This window comes from Echeneis naucrates, chromosome 2 (assembly GCF_900963305.1).
Source record: "Echeneis naucrates chromosome 2, fEcheNa1.1, whole genome shotgun sequence".
Taxonomy (NCBI): Eukaryota; Metazoa; Chordata; class Actinopteri; order Carangiformes; family Echeneidae; genus Echeneis; species Echeneis naucrates.
The window spans coordinates 9,018,622-9,033,547 of record NC_042512.1 but is presented as its reverse complement, the minus strand read 5'-3'; the positions used below and the strand labels follow the sequence as shown (position 1 = coordinate 9,033,547).

Here is a 14,926-nt window from a genome sequence, read left to right as displayed (position 1 = left end):
TGCGCCCCCTCTTTGCAGGGAGGATTCTGGGGGTCAAGGGTGTATCTGTTGTCCATTGCAGCACAGACAGATACAGACAAAAAAAATAAACAAACAAAATGATCCAGACAAACAGGTGGACTAACAAACATGTTTGTTAAAAATGTTCTAATATGTTTATGACGCCACCGTAAACATTACTGTCTTAGTGAATGATAAATGTGGTGGGAAACATGCTGAACTCAAACCATCTCATAAACGCGGTGTGTAACATTTTGAATGCCATTAAAGTCTTGCTGCTAATGGCTCGTTGGTCTAGGATGATTCTTGCTGAGGGTGCGAGAGGTCACAATCACAAGTCCCTGACTGCCCTGGTTCTTACTGAGGTCTGTCTTCTGTAAAAAGAGGTCAATCACCACATGTCTTTCTGCTAAACACAGCACCAACCACTAAAACACAGTTTCTCTTCTCCAGATGCTGCAGGTAAAGTTTTTAATACAGGAATTTATGTTTTTGAATGTCAGATCTTTGTAGTGGGTTCGAATCCTGCCTGTCCATGTTGGTCCTTTTTGAACATTCTCTAAATATCCGTGGAACCTGTTTAAGGTTAATTCAAAGTTTATCTGGACCGACTGTATCTGCTTTCAAAGCTGTTGTCAGATCTTTCTGTTTTTTCTACACAACTCCAATACCAGTTAGTCAGCAAAACATGATGAGCCAAGTCCACTGTGACAACTAACAAAGGATTTTCTTTAGCATAAAATAAACTGTCACATTAATGTCCTGAATGTGCTGTGTGTAAATAATGAGGTTCATCAAAACAAAACGCCACACAAGTCAGAACCAGAGCTCAGGCTGTTGGTACACAAACAAAGAAAGGCATACTTTATATGCCTATTATATATTCTGTGATGTCACAAAGGTTCTAATGACATCACAGAGATCAAAGACTCCTCCCACTTTTTCTCATGACCTCCACCATAGAGTGCTGCCTGCTGCAATAATGCTGCCTTAATAGAAGTTTAGGAACATTTGAGGAAAGAATACATTTTGATGAAAATTGGAAATGTCTGTTTATTGTTTATCACTTGTTACTGTTACTGTCACTGTTAGCTGTCACTGAGGAAGCAGCTACTCGTGAGATTGCCTGACCAGACTGGAGCTGGTTAACTGACTAACTTTTCAATAGATCAAAGGAGGCAGACTCAGCACTAAAACTATTGAAATCTGCTTTACTTCCACTGCTAAGGAAAACTGCTGGGAGTTAAAACAAGCAAGGTTAATACTGAAGTATGTTTTCAAGACTGAAGATGTTCCCTCTTCAGCTAGTGCAGCTTCAGTATGGCATTGTTACTATTGTAACTATGTCATCTTGAAATACAACAAACTTTGGATCGTGAACAGCTAGCTGTTGCTAAAAAGCTGTTAGCAGAGGATGGTTTCGATCCATCGACCTCTGGGTTATGGGCCCAGCACGCTTCCGCTGCGCCACTCTGCTGTAAAACACCCCAGATGGGACTGCTATTCCAACACACTGGCTGAATGTCATTTATCACTTTCAGTCTGTCTCTGAAACCACGTCTGTGTCGGTCAACGCTTGTGCTCCTCACAGTTGTGTGTCTGAAGAGACTGATTGCCTGATTAGATCGCACACAGGCTCAAAATTTGCACTTCCTCACACGTGTAGAGTGGACAAATAGGCTGCCTATATGTCAAAGGAATTTCAGTGTTTCACTGGTAAGATTCAGGTTCCACCGAGATTTGAACTCAGATCGCTGGATTCAGAGTCCAGAGTGCTAACCATTACACCATGGAACCCTGCAGGTGTGGAATCATATAGAATTGTAGTCTTTGAAAAGTGTTGACCAAAATACCTTTGTCCCCAAAAACACCTCACAGCAGGAGAGGTGGAAGAAAAGTGGTTTAAGTCATAACTTAAAACGAACATCCAGCAGAAACATCCAGCAGGACCCAAAAATTGATGGAACCTCATCTGCTTGTGATTGGCTTTTGAAATCACCAACATTACCCCAACTAATAGCACCTACTGCTCTCAGAATACAAGTTGGTGCTTCAGTTTCGGAAATATTGATGACTCATTCAGCTGATCTGAAGAAAACTGTTTTTTTTTTTTTATTCCATCCAGGACAACCCCAAAGAGAAGCACTGATACAAAGTGATTCTATTCAGTGTTTCTAATTGAAATGGTCAGTATTGTATTCTCAGAAGATGTGGTTGTTTTTGTCAGTCAGCACTGCCCCAACAAGTAGCACTTACTGAATTCAACAGTCAAGTCAGTGCTCAAGTTAAGGTGACTTTCAAATTACTTTTCTTAACCCTCACCCCCCATATCATGTGGTGATTGATGAAGAAGGAATGGCATTGCTCATAATTTTTGTCCAAATTCCAACCATCCCATCATTCATATTAAAGAGCCGTTCAAGAGACTCTCTGTGATCTCTGTGAACACAAATCTTTACCTGGGTCTTCTGATCCAAAGTCAAACACCTTGTCCTTTGGGCCATGTGGGATCTGAGTGTGTAGCAACATTTCTACATGTTGATATCTGTTATATCTATAACATCTAACATTAGGCGGAAGGCACTGCTGGGATTTGAACGCAGGATCTCCTGTTTACGAGAAAGGCGCTTTGACCAGCGAAGCCACAGCACCACCCTGAAGTACATGTATATACAGAGGATCTGGTGATGGAAGTGTAATGTGTATACTGCAGCTGAGGTTGATGGTAAAACAAACAGAGAATGAAGTTCTCTAATGTTTTGGCCTCTTTTTTTAACTCACCTCAAAACTTCACAATGAAGTTACGGTCTAGTACCACTCGGCCACCTCGTCATGTTTGCTGAAGATGTGGTCTGAGCACGGTCTGGTCTTTCGACTGAGCAGTGGTTCTGCCTTGAGTGGCCTTTTGTTTTGGTGAACGTCTACCACTGAGCTACAGCCGAACACGCTGACTGATTGCGCCACAGAGAAATGCAGAACTTTTCCTGTTGTGTTTTTCTTCCTCTACGATACAGACACAAACTGGCAGTACTGATGCTGAGCTGCTTAAAGTCTGTCTGTAAACAGGACATTCTGCATTCAAACCCCAGCAGTGCTTCGCTCTCAGTCAGAGTTGACCTTACCCGAAGTACCCCATAACTCTTGCCAAATGACTTTTTATGACCTGCTTGTTTTGACCTACATTTCCAATATTCTGCCTCCTCTTTCAACCACACCATGAAATATTGTGAGGTTGAATGCTGCACGCTGACTGCTTGTGTGTCCAAATGGCTTCAAAGACATCTTTTTGCCATGAACTCCTCCAAACCTTTGGACACAGCTTTGAGCTTTCTCACAGGTGACACAGGTGTGCTGTATTCAGGCTCCAGTCTCTTGGTGTGGGTTCAAATCCCACCACTGCCAGGTCATCTCTCTCTCTGCCATTATTTAATATATATTATATTTATAATATAATAATATACATTATATTATAATATATATATATGACATTTACAATATAGAAATAGAATAGAAATACCAGAACGAAAGACAAAGAATTCATCAGTGTCTCTGATTGGAGTGAATCAATAGATTCTGTAATTGAAGTCATCTAACGTCTAAGAAGACATCAATTCCATGACTTGTTGTGTTTGGTAGTTAACACAGCATCAAGAAATAACACTATTAAATTCAAAACTCAAGTAAACGTTGAGGTTGCATAATTAATTGTGACTTTCACTTTGTGGTGGCAGTTATGGCTCCCACCAAACCTGCTGTTGCCTTTGTCAGTCAACAAGGAGCACTTAGTGAATTCAACAGCCAAGTCAGTGCTCAGGTAAGCTGAAGTCTTGTGGAGAATGTGGACATTGATCCCACTACCTCTCACATGCTAAGCGAGCGCTCTACCATTTGAGCTAATTCCCCTGTATGCATGCTAGCATGCTAGACCCTTTAAAAAGGCTCCTTTAACAACCTCTGAGTTCACCATCAACAGGTTTCAAAGATATTTAGAAATCATTCACGATGGCCTTAAAGGCAGATATTTAGGATAATTCTAGCTGGAATAGCAGGCTGCAACAGGAAAAGTTCTGCATTTCTCTGTGGCGCAATCAGTCAGCGTGTTCGGCTGTAGCTCAGTGGTAGACGTTCACCAAAACAAAAGGCCACTCAAGGCAGAACCACTGCTCAGTCTCAAGACCAGACCATGGTCAGACCACATCTTCAACAAACATGACGAGGTGACAAACATGTGGGACATGTGTGTGTTACACCAATAGACTGTAAATGCACACTAGTGGTCAATTAGAATAATGAACGTGGGTAGAAGATAATATAATACATAATTAAAAAACAAAACTCTGTCTTCTGCTCTATAAGACATTACTGGGACAAGATTCCATCGCCTTTGAAATGATTCAGTTGCCTTTGAAGTGACGAATGTCATTGGCTCCCCATAATTCCATGTAAATACCAACTGGCAGACAGAGTCACATCACAGTACATGCACAGGAGAACTACAGTGAAACACACTGACAAACACAAACATCATGCCAAAGAGGATGAAGATCCCACAAGTTCACAACAAGTGAACTAAACATAGACATCCTGTCTAGACAAAGTTGTTTTGGTCGACTTTTGACTGGCCCACACTTTTAAAAGACCAAAATAAAAAAATAAAATTAAAAAAAACAGTTCAGTTGTGTCATGGTTCATTGGTAACAACTAACATTTTGTTGATCAGTATCATACCATGGTTGGCTGTGCAACGTTTGGATGCTCCAATCAGTCCGAGAAGGGTTTCCACATGTATGGATTCCCCAAGAACCATGAGGGCTGGAAAAGGTGGTGTGTGTGTGTGTATACAGATACAAATGCAAATAAGTATATGCACCACAAAGGGCCTCTGATGTAATATAGACATTGTCAATTAAAACGAGGTTGTGATTTAATCATTTTACTCCTGGAGATACTTTCACAGCTAGCAAAGACAAACTAGCAGACAATTGGTCACCTGCCAAAATAAAAATATATATAATCACACTGTGCACGTGCAAATAAAGATCAGTATATGCATCACGGTACCACTTTGGGTTCGTTTAGAGAACATGGGGGGTGATGGCTGGGGAATTAGCTCAAATGGTAGAGCGCTCGCTTAGCATGTGAGAGGTAGTGGGATCGATGCCCACATTCTCCACAAGACTTTAGCTCTTTGTTGGAGGGTGGACTTTGGAGGCTTTTGGTAAACAGAAGCAGGACTCTTGTTGTGTATGGAGCTTTGACTGTTTCCTGAACACATCATAAACTTAAGCAGCTGCTCTCCTGCTCACATGTTCTTCACACCATCACAATATATCGATGGTGGACCGGTGGACACTTTCATGTCAGTAAATCCAGCGTGTTTTAAAGAAGTTCAGAGTGTTTCAGAGTTTCTGACATGGATACAGACAGACAGATCCAGTGTCCCAGAGAGAGAAGAGGCCCGCTGAGCTTTCATGTTCTTCTGTGGAACAGACAGCAGAGACTGAGACATTGCATGCTAAATAGAAATAAAATCGCATACTCAACTACTTGTTTGGCTGTTATTGCATCATTCCATATTTGCATGTCAGTTTCACATTTGGAGTGGTGGGGTGACAACTGAAAGCTCTGGATAAGTATTACTTAGATACGTTTTCAAGTTTTAGTGGGAAAGCAAACATCTCTCAAGGAGTTAACCTTGAGTCTGGAGCCTTAGACCACCGACCATCCTGACATGTTTGTCCAGCTGCCAGTCTCTGATGAGGAAACAGAAACCAATGTAGAGGAAGGGGGCAGTGCAACTGTGCTAACATTAGCATGTAGTGTGAGGATGAAGTAAACTGTAAATCTCACTTTGAGCAACTTAGAACATTGTTTATTATTTGAATATGACTGCACAGCAATCAGCTTCTCAGCTGCTCTGAATTGTGACAGTGGGGCAGCCTTTGTGTTTACATCTGAATCACATGTGATTTTGGAAATTCTTCAAAGCAGCTTCAAAGGAAGCATTTCATTCTGTGAGTATTGTTACATCATCAGGCGATGTATCAAAGGCAGCAGCTCTTCAGACACACAAATGACACACAACTGTGAGGAGCACAAGTGTTGACCTCTCGCACCCTAAGCATTCAAACCCCAGCAGTGCTGTGGTTCATACTTTACAGTTTGTTTTCAGTCAGACCTGCTGATCTGCAGTGATGGGCTGTGTGTGTTTATGGGGGGTGTAGCTCAGTGGTAGAGCATTTGACTGCAGATCAAGAGGTCCCCAGTTCAAATCTGGGTGCCCCCTACCAAACACTGCATGTTTTCATGTGGGGGTGGGGTTGAAATTACAAAGGGGAAAAGCAGAGGGAGGCTTGTCACAGTAAATTACTGTGATGAGTGATTATTCTCTCAAATAAGAATCTGTTTAAACCAAATCAATGAAACATTTGGATGCAACTTTCTCACGGGCTGTCATTAGTCTAAGTTTTCCATGCAGTTAATCACCAAAACTAGTTTGTTTCTACAACATCTGACCTGAGCAACAAGGCGCTTTGACCAACTAAGCCACAGCACCACTCTGATGTACAGGGATGTATTTTGGATCTGAAAATACCCCGTGGCTGTTACGTGGCTGTGCATCATGACTCTTACCAAAGTTTCTTTAGCATATAATAAACTGTCACATTAATGTCCTGAATGAATGAGTCTTTGATCTCTTTGAATGACATCAAAGAGATCAAAGACTCCATTAAATGTATATAAAGAATACATTTTGATGACAATTGGAAATGTCTGTTTATTGTTTATCACTCGTTAGGATCCCTGTTAGCTGTCACTGAGGCAGCAGCTACTCTTCTGCTACAAGGACTATGATGAGGCAGTGGCCATTGATAATGCTGCCTGTCCTGCTGAATTTAGGTCACCTGCACGTTTGGCAACAGTCAGAGCTCCATACACAATAACAGTACTGAAGAAAAATACTTTAAACATGAGCTCTGTGTCACATTCATGCAGCTTGTGTAGAAACAGTTCATTCCATCAGAATGAACCTTCCCCTGTCACAGTATGTAAGAAGCCATCCAGGGGATGTAGCTCAGTGGTAGAGCGCATGCTTCGCATGTATGAGGCCCCGGGTTCAATCCCCGGCATCTCCAGCATTTATAATGAATCATATGAAATGCTCAACTGCTCCTGCTTAGTCACTCAAACAAATTACTGAGAATGCACATACATATGTATGAGATCAAAGACTCTGCCCATCTCTTGTCATGACCTCCACCATGGAGTGCACAATGTTAATGAAGCTCAATCATGACAATGATGGTCTTTTCTTGTTCACACTTGAAATACATATAACACTCTGTATTTTTTGTCAATTTTTTTCAAAGTTTTTTTGCAGTTCTAGCAGCCAGCTCCGTCGGAAGAGCATGAGACTCTTAATCTCAGGGTTGTGGGTTCGAGCCCCACGTTGGGTGATTAGCAGTTTCTTCAGACCCAAAGTTACCCAGCAGAACACTGCCTCTGCCAACTGACTGGTCTGCAGCTCAGCTAACTGCAGTGGACTGTGTTCAGTCAGTTTGAACCAACATGAAACATGTCAACTTTTCAATAGATCAAAGGAGGCAGAGTGGGTACTAAAACTATTGACAGCTAGTGCAGCTTCAGTATGGCATCCATCGACCTCAGTCAACTCAGAGTTCAGGGATAGACTCAAAGTTCGTTGAAACTCCTACCTGGAATACCCCCCAGCTGCATGATGACATGTTTATGTTCTGGGGTCAATCACCTGTATTTTTCAGTAAAAACATTTTCCCTGACTCCAATCGAACCCAACGCTGAGAGCACCGAATCCTAGCCACTAGACCATCAGGGAGTGTGAGAACACTAAATGTTGTAATGTATGATCAATGCTCTGTGTGAGATTTTTGATGACTGAAAAGTTCTCCCCCTCAGAATATGCAGAGCAGAACGTGCAGAGCACAATGGATTAGCAGTCCATCACCTTCACCACTCGGCCACCTCGTCATGAACCCAAAGGTACATGTGATGACAAAAAAACAGCCATTGGGAAGAAGCATCACTTCCATGACTTGTGTTTGGTAGTAAACACAGCACCAAGAAATAACACTATTAAATTCAAAACTCAAACTCAAAAGTAAACGTTGAGGTTGCGTAATTAATTGCGACTTTCACTTTGTGGTGGCAGTTATGGCTCCCACCAAACCTGCTGTTGCCTTTGTCAGTCAGCACTGCCTCAACAAGTAGCACTTAGTGAATTCAACAGCCAAGTCAGCGCTCAGGTAAGCTAAAGTGTTGTGGAGAATGTGGGCATCGATCCCACTACCTCTCACTAATGCTAAGCTAGCGCTCTACCATTTGAGCTAATTCCCCTGTACTGGCATGCTAGCATGCCAGACCCTTTAAAAAGGCTCCTTTAACAACCTCTGAGTTCACCATCAACAGGTTTCAAAGATATTTAGAAATCATTCACAATGTCCTTAAAGGCAGATATTTAGGATAATTCTAGCTGGAATAGCAGGCTGCAACAGGAAAAGTTCTGCATTTCTCTGTGGCGCAATCAGTCAGCGTGTTCGGCTGTAGCTCAGTGGTAGACATTCACCAAAACAAAAGGCCACTCAAGGCAGAACCACTGCTCAGTCTCAAGACCAGGCCGTGCTCAGACCACATCTTCAACAAACATGACGAGGTGACAAACATGTGGGACATGTGTGTGTTACACCAATAGACTGTAAATGCACACTAGTGGTCAATTAGAATAATGAACGTGGGTAGAAGATAATATAATACATAATTAAAAAACAAAACTCTGTCTTCTGCTCTATAAGACATTACTGGGACAAGATTCCATCGCCTTTGAAATGATTCAGTTGCCTTTGAAGTGACTGTGATGTCATTGGCTCCCCATAATTCCATGTAAATACCAGCTGGCAGACAGAGTCACATCACAGTACATGCACAGGAGAACTACAGTGAAACACACTGACAAACACAAACATCATGCCAAAGAGGATGAAGATCCCACAAGTTCACAACAAGTGAACTAAACATAGACATCCTGTCTAGACAAAGTTGTTTTGGTCGACTTTTGACTGGCCCACACTTTTAAAAGACCAAAATAAAAAAATAAAATAAAAAAAACAGTTCAGTTGTGTCATGGTTCATTGGTAACAACTAACATTTTGTAGATCAGTATCATACCATGGTTGGCTGTGCAACGTTTGGATGCTCCAATCAGTCCGAGAAGGGTTTCCACATGTATGGATTCCCCAAGAACCATGAGGGCTGGAAAAGGTGGTGTGTGTGTGTGTGTGTATACAGATACAAATGCAAATAAGTATATGCACCACAAAGGGCCTCTGATGTAATATAGACATTGTCAATTAAAACGAGGTTGTGATTTAATCATTTTACTCCTGGAGATACTTTCACAGCTAGCAAAGACAAACTAGCAGACAATTGGTCACCTGCCAAAATAAAAATATATATAATCACACTGTGCACGTGCAAATAAAGATCAGTATATGCATCACGGTACCACTTTGGGTTCGTTTAGAGAACATGGGGGGTGATGGCAGGGGAATTAGCTCAAATGGTAGAGCGCTAGCTTAGCATGTGAAAGGTAGTGGGATCAATGCCCACATTCTCCACAAGGCTTTAGCTCTTTGTTGGAGGGTGGACTTTGGAGGCTTTTGGTAAACAGAAGCAGGACTCTTGTTGTGTATGGAGCTTTGACTGTTTCCTGAACACATCATAAACTTAAGCAGCTGCTCTCCTGCTCACATGTTCTTCACACCATCACAATATATCGATGGTGGGTTGGTGGACCGGTGGACACTTTCATGTCAGTAAATCCACCGTGTTTTAAAGAAGTTCAGAGTGTTTCAGAGTTTCTGACATGGATACAGACAGACAGATCCAGTGTCCCAGAGAGAGAAGAGGCCCGCTGAGCTTTCATGTTCTTCTGTGGAACAGACAGCAGAGACTGAGACATTGCATGCTAAATAGAAATAAAATCGCATACTCAACTACTTGTTTGGCTGTTATTGCATCATTCCATATTTGCATGTCAGTTTCACATTTGGAGTGGTGGGGTGACAACTGAAAGCTCTGGATAAGTATTACTTAGATACGTTTTCAAGTTTTAGTGGGAAAGCAAACATCTCTCAAGGAGTTAACCTTGAGTCTGGAGCCTTAGACCACCTGACATGTTCGTCCAGCTGCCAGTCTCTGATGAGGAAACAGAAACCAATGTAGAGGAAGGGGGCAGTGCAACTGTGCTAACATTAGCATGTAGTGTGAGGATGAAGTAAACTGTAAATCTCACTTTGAGCAACTTAGAACATTGTTTATTATTTGAATATGACTGCACTGCAATCAGCTTCTCAGCTGCTCTGAATTGTGACAGTGGGGCAGCCTTTGTGTTTACATCTGAATCACATGTGATTTTGGAAATTCTTCAAAGCAGCTTCAAAGGAAGCATTTCATTCTGTGAGTATTGTTACATCATCAGGCGATGTATCAAAGGCAGCAGCTCTTCAGACACACAAGTGACACACAACTGTGAGGAGCACAAGTGTTGACCTCTCGCTCCCTACACATTCAAACCCCAGCAGTGCTGTGGTTCATACTTTACAGTTTGTTTTCAGTCAGACCTGCTGATCTGCAGTGATGGGCTGTGTGTGTTTATGGGGGGTGTAGCTCAGTGGTAGAGCATTTGACTGCAGATCAAGAGGTCCCCAGTTCAAATCTGGGTGCCCCCTACCAAACACTGCATGTTTTCATGTGGGGGTGGGGTTGAAATTACAAAGGGAGAAAGCAGAGGGAGGCTTGTCACAGTAAATTACTGTGATGAGTGATTATTCTCTCAAATAAGAATCTGTTTAAACCAAATCAATGAAACATTTGGATGCAACTTTCTCACGGGCTGTCATTAGTCTAAGTTTTCCATGCAGTTAATCACCAAAACTAGTTTGTTTCTACAACATCTGACCTGAACAAGGCGCTTTGACCAACTAAGCCACAGCACCACTCTGATGTACAGGGATGTATTTTGGATCTGAAAATACCCCGTGGCTGTTACGTGGCTGACCATCATGACTCTTACCAAAGTTTCTTTAGCATATAATAAACTGTCACATTAATGTCCTGAATGAATGAGTCTTTGATCTCTTTGAATGACATCAAAGAGATCAAAGACTCCATTAAATGTATATAAAGAATACATTTTGATGAAAATTGGAAATGTCTGTTTATTGTTTATCACTCGTTAGGATCCCTGTTAGCTGTCACTGAGGCAGCAGCTACTCTTCTGCTACAAGGACTATGATGAGGCAGTGGCCATTGATAATGCTGCCTGTCCTGCTGAATTTACGTCACCTGCACTTTTGGCAACAGTCAGAGCTCCAGACACAATAACAGTACTGAAGAAAAATACTTTAAACATGAGCTCTGTGTCACATTCATGCAGCTTGTGTAGGAGCAGTTCATTCCATCAGAATGAACCTTCACCTGTCACAGTATGTAAGAAGCCATCCAGGGGATGTAGCTCAGTGGGAGAGCGCATGCTTCGCATGTATGAGACCCAGGGTTCAATCCCCGGCATCTCCAGCATTTATAATGAATCATATGAAATGCTCAACTGCTCCTGCTTAGTCACTCAAACAAATTACTGAGAATGCACATACATATGTATGAGATCAAAGACTCTGCCCATCTCTTGTCATGACCTCCACCATGGAGTGCACAATGTTAATGAAGCTCCAAAGACAATCATGCTCTTGTCTTGTTCACACTTGAAATACATATAACACTCTGTATTTTTTGTCAATTTTTTTCAAAGTTTTTTTGCAGTTCTAGCAGCCAGCTCCGTCGGAAGAGCATGAGACTCTTAATCTCAGGGTCGTGGGTTCGAGCCCCACGTTGGGTGATTAGCAGTTTCTTCAGACCCAAAGTTACCCAGCAGAACACTGCCTCTGCCAACTTGCCTTCTTCCACCCTGACTGGTCTGCAGCTCAGCTAACTGCAATGGACTGTGTTCAGTCAGTTTGAACCAACATGAAACATGTCAACTTTTCAATAGATCAAAGGAGGCAGAGTGGGTACTAAAACTATTGACAGCTAGTGCAGCTTCAGTATGGCATCCATCGACCTCAGTCAACTCAGAGTTCAGGGATAGACTCAAAGTTCGTTGAAACTCCTACCTGGAATACCCCCCAGCTGCATGATGACATATTTATGTTCTGGGGTCAATCACCTGTATTTTTCAGTAAAAACATTTTCCCTGACTCGAATCGAACCCAGGCCGCGGCGCTGAGAGCACCGAATCCTAGCCACTAGACCATCAGGGAGTGTGAGAACACTAAAAGTTGTAATGTATGATCAATGCTCTGTGTGAGATTTTTGATGACTGAAAAGTTCTCCCCCTCAGAATATGCAGAGCAGAACGTGCAGAGCACAATGGATTAGCAGTCCATCGCCTTCACCACTCGGCCACCTCGTCATGAACCCAAAGGTACATGTGATGACAAAAAAACAGCCATTGGGAAGAAGCATCACTTCCATGACTTGTGTTTGGTAGTAAACACAGCACCAAGAAATAACACTATTAAATTCAAAACTCAAACTCAAAAGTAAACGTTGAGGTTGCGTAATTAATTGCGACTTTCACTTTGTGGTGGCAGTTATGGCTCCCACCAAACCTGCTGTTGCCTTTGTCAGTCAGCACTGCCTCAACAAGTAGCACTTAGTGAATTCAACAGCCAAGTCAGTGCTCAGGTAAGCTAAAGTCTTGTGGAGAATGTGGGCATCGATCCCACTACCTCTCACATGCTATGCTAGCGCTCTACCATTTGAGCTAATTCCCCTGTACTGGCATGCCAGACCCTTTAAAAAGGCTCCTTTAACAACCTCTGAGTTCACCATCAACAGGTTTCAAAGATATTTAGAAATCATTCACAATGTCCTTAAAGGCAGATATTTAGGATAATTCTAGCTGGAATAGCAGGCTGCAACAGGAAAAGTTCTGCATTTCTCTGTGGCGCAATCAGTCAGCGTGTTCGGCTGTAGCTCAGTGGTAGACGTTCACCAAAACAAAAGGCCACTCAAGGCAGAACCACTGCTCAGTCTCAAGACCAGGCCGTGCTCAGACCACATCTTCAGCAAACATGACGAGGTGACAAACATGTGGGAGACCTAGAATCCATGATGTGTTACACCAATAGACTGTAACTGCACGCTAGTGGTCAATTAGAATAATGAACGTGGGTAGAAGATAATATAATACATAATTAAAAAACAAAACTCTGTCTTCTGCTCTATAAGACATTACTGGGACAAGATTCCATCGCCTTTGAAATGATTCAGTTGCCTTTGAAGTGACTGCGATGTCATTGGCTCCCCATAATTCCATGTAAATACCAGCTGGCAGACAGAGTCACATCACAGTACATGCACAGGAGAACTACAGCGAAACACACTGACAAACACAAACATCATGCCAAAGAGGATGAAGATCCCACAAGTTCACAACAAGTGAACTAAACATAGACATCCTGTCTCGACAAAGTTGTTTTGGTCAGCTTTTGACCGCCCACACTTTTAAAAGACCAAATTTCCAAAAAAAAACAAAAAAAAAAGATGATGTTCAGCTGTGTCATGGTTCATTGGTAACAACTAACATTTTGTAGATCAGTATCATACCATGGTTGGCTGTGCAACGTTTGGATGCTCCAATCAGTCCGAGAAGGGTTTCCACATGTATGGATTCCCCAAGAACCAAGATACTTTCACAGCTAGCAAAGACAAACTAGCAGACAATTGGTCACCTGCCAAAATAAAAATATATATAATCACACTGTGCACGTGCAAATAAATTAGCTCAAATGGTAGAGCGCCCGCTGCGCATGTGAGAGGTAGTGGGATCAATACCCACATTCTCCACAAGACCTTAGCTCTTTGTTGGAGGGTGGGCTTTGGCGCCTTTTGGTAAACAGAAGCAGGACTGTTATTGTGTTTGGAGCTTTGACTGTTACCTGAACACATTATAAACTTAAGCAGCTGCTCTCCTGCTCACATGTTCTTCACACCATCACAAGATATCGATGGTGGGTTGGTGGACCGGTGGACACTTTGATATCAGTTAATCCACCGTGTTTTAAAGATCTTCAGAGTGTTTCAGAGTTTCTGACATGGATACAGACAGACAGATCCAGTGTTAACATTAAATATAAGAACAAGTGTTTCCAAAATATGCTGTCTGTGACATTCACATTAGAATTCCAAACAATATATAAACTCCATGTCTGAATAGAGGTGGATGTGTGAATGTGTGTTAGAATCAGAGAGAATTTACACTCATTCAACTCAAATCCAGGAACATCCCAAACATGACTATTAGTCCTGTCTGAGAGTTTCCTCCACTGACAGCAAACATACTGTATATCCATACTGATCACTGTGATCAGGTTTGAATCATCTCTGTGAGAATCCCACATGAAGCTGTCAGTCCTGCTGGATACACACACATCCCACTGAACACATTTTACCTCACTATCATATGAAGAAATATCACAAACCAGATGAACTTCTCAATGTGATGATCAGAGAGCCTTTAGATTTCATCATCATATGATAGAAACATGTTGGTTTTTTTATGAATGTATTTTAATTAGTAAATGGCAGAGAGGCCTTCAGGAAACAGAGAGAGAGAGAGAGATGACCTGCAGGATCAACCCCAGGCTGGGACAGGACTGTTTGTTCAATGAGTCAAGCTGAAAATATTAATTGAATTTCATCTGAATTATACAGCCATCAGAAACCTGAGTAGCTCAGTCGGTAGAGCATCAGACTTTTAATCTGAGGGTCCAGGGTTCAAGTCCCTGTTCAGGTGATGCAGCTTCTTCCCTTTAGTGGTTCACATTATAGA

General features: G+C 42.1%; 8 non-coding genes across 8 annotated transcripts; 6 read left to right on the top strand and 2 right to left on the bottom strand.

Moving 5' to 3' along the window:
* Positions 1-1,405: 1,405 nt before the first annotated feature.
* Positions 1,406-1,477, bottom strand: trnam-cau (transfer RNA methionine (anticodon CAU)). Its single transcript has one exon. It is a non-coding gene; the product is annotated as a tRNA-Met (tRNA).
* A 248-nt stretch (positions 1,478-1,725) lies between these two features.
* Positions 1,726-1,797, bottom strand: trnaq-cug (transfer RNA glutamine (anticodon CUG)). The gene has a single exon. It is a non-coding gene; the product is annotated as a tRNA-Gln (tRNA).
* Positions 1,798-5,100: 3,303 nt separating this feature from the next.
* Positions 5,101-5,173, top strand: trnaa-agc (transfer RNA alanine (anticodon AGC)). The gene has a single exon. It is a non-coding gene; the product is annotated as a tRNA-Ala (tRNA).
* Positions 5,174-6,214: 1,041 nt separating this feature from the next.
* trnac-gca (transfer RNA cysteine (anticodon GCA)) lies at positions 6,215-6,286 on the top strand. The gene has a single exon. It is a non-coding gene; the product is annotated as a tRNA-Cys (tRNA).
* Positions 6,287-7,064: 778 nt separating this feature from the next.
* On the top strand, positions 7,065-7,136 carry trnaa-cgc (transfer RNA alanine (anticodon CGC)). Its single transcript has one exon. It is a non-coding gene; the product is annotated as a tRNA-Ala (tRNA).
* Positions 7,137-10,691: 3,555 nt separating this feature from the next.
* Positions 10,692-10,763, top strand: trnac-gca (transfer RNA cysteine (anticodon GCA)). The gene has a single exon. It is a non-coding gene; the product is annotated as a tRNA-Cys (tRNA).
* A 775-nt stretch (positions 10,764-11,538) lies between these two features.
* trnaa-cgc (transfer RNA alanine (anticodon CGC)) lies at positions 11,539-11,610 on the top strand. Its single transcript has one exon. It is a non-coding gene; the product is annotated as a tRNA-Ala (tRNA).
* A 3,207-nt stretch (positions 11,611-14,817) lies between these two features.
* On the top strand, positions 14,818-14,890 carry trnak-uuu (transfer RNA lysine (anticodon UUU)). The gene has a single exon. It is a non-coding gene; the product is annotated as a tRNA-Lys (tRNA).
* Positions 14,891-14,926: the final 36 nt, after the last annotated feature.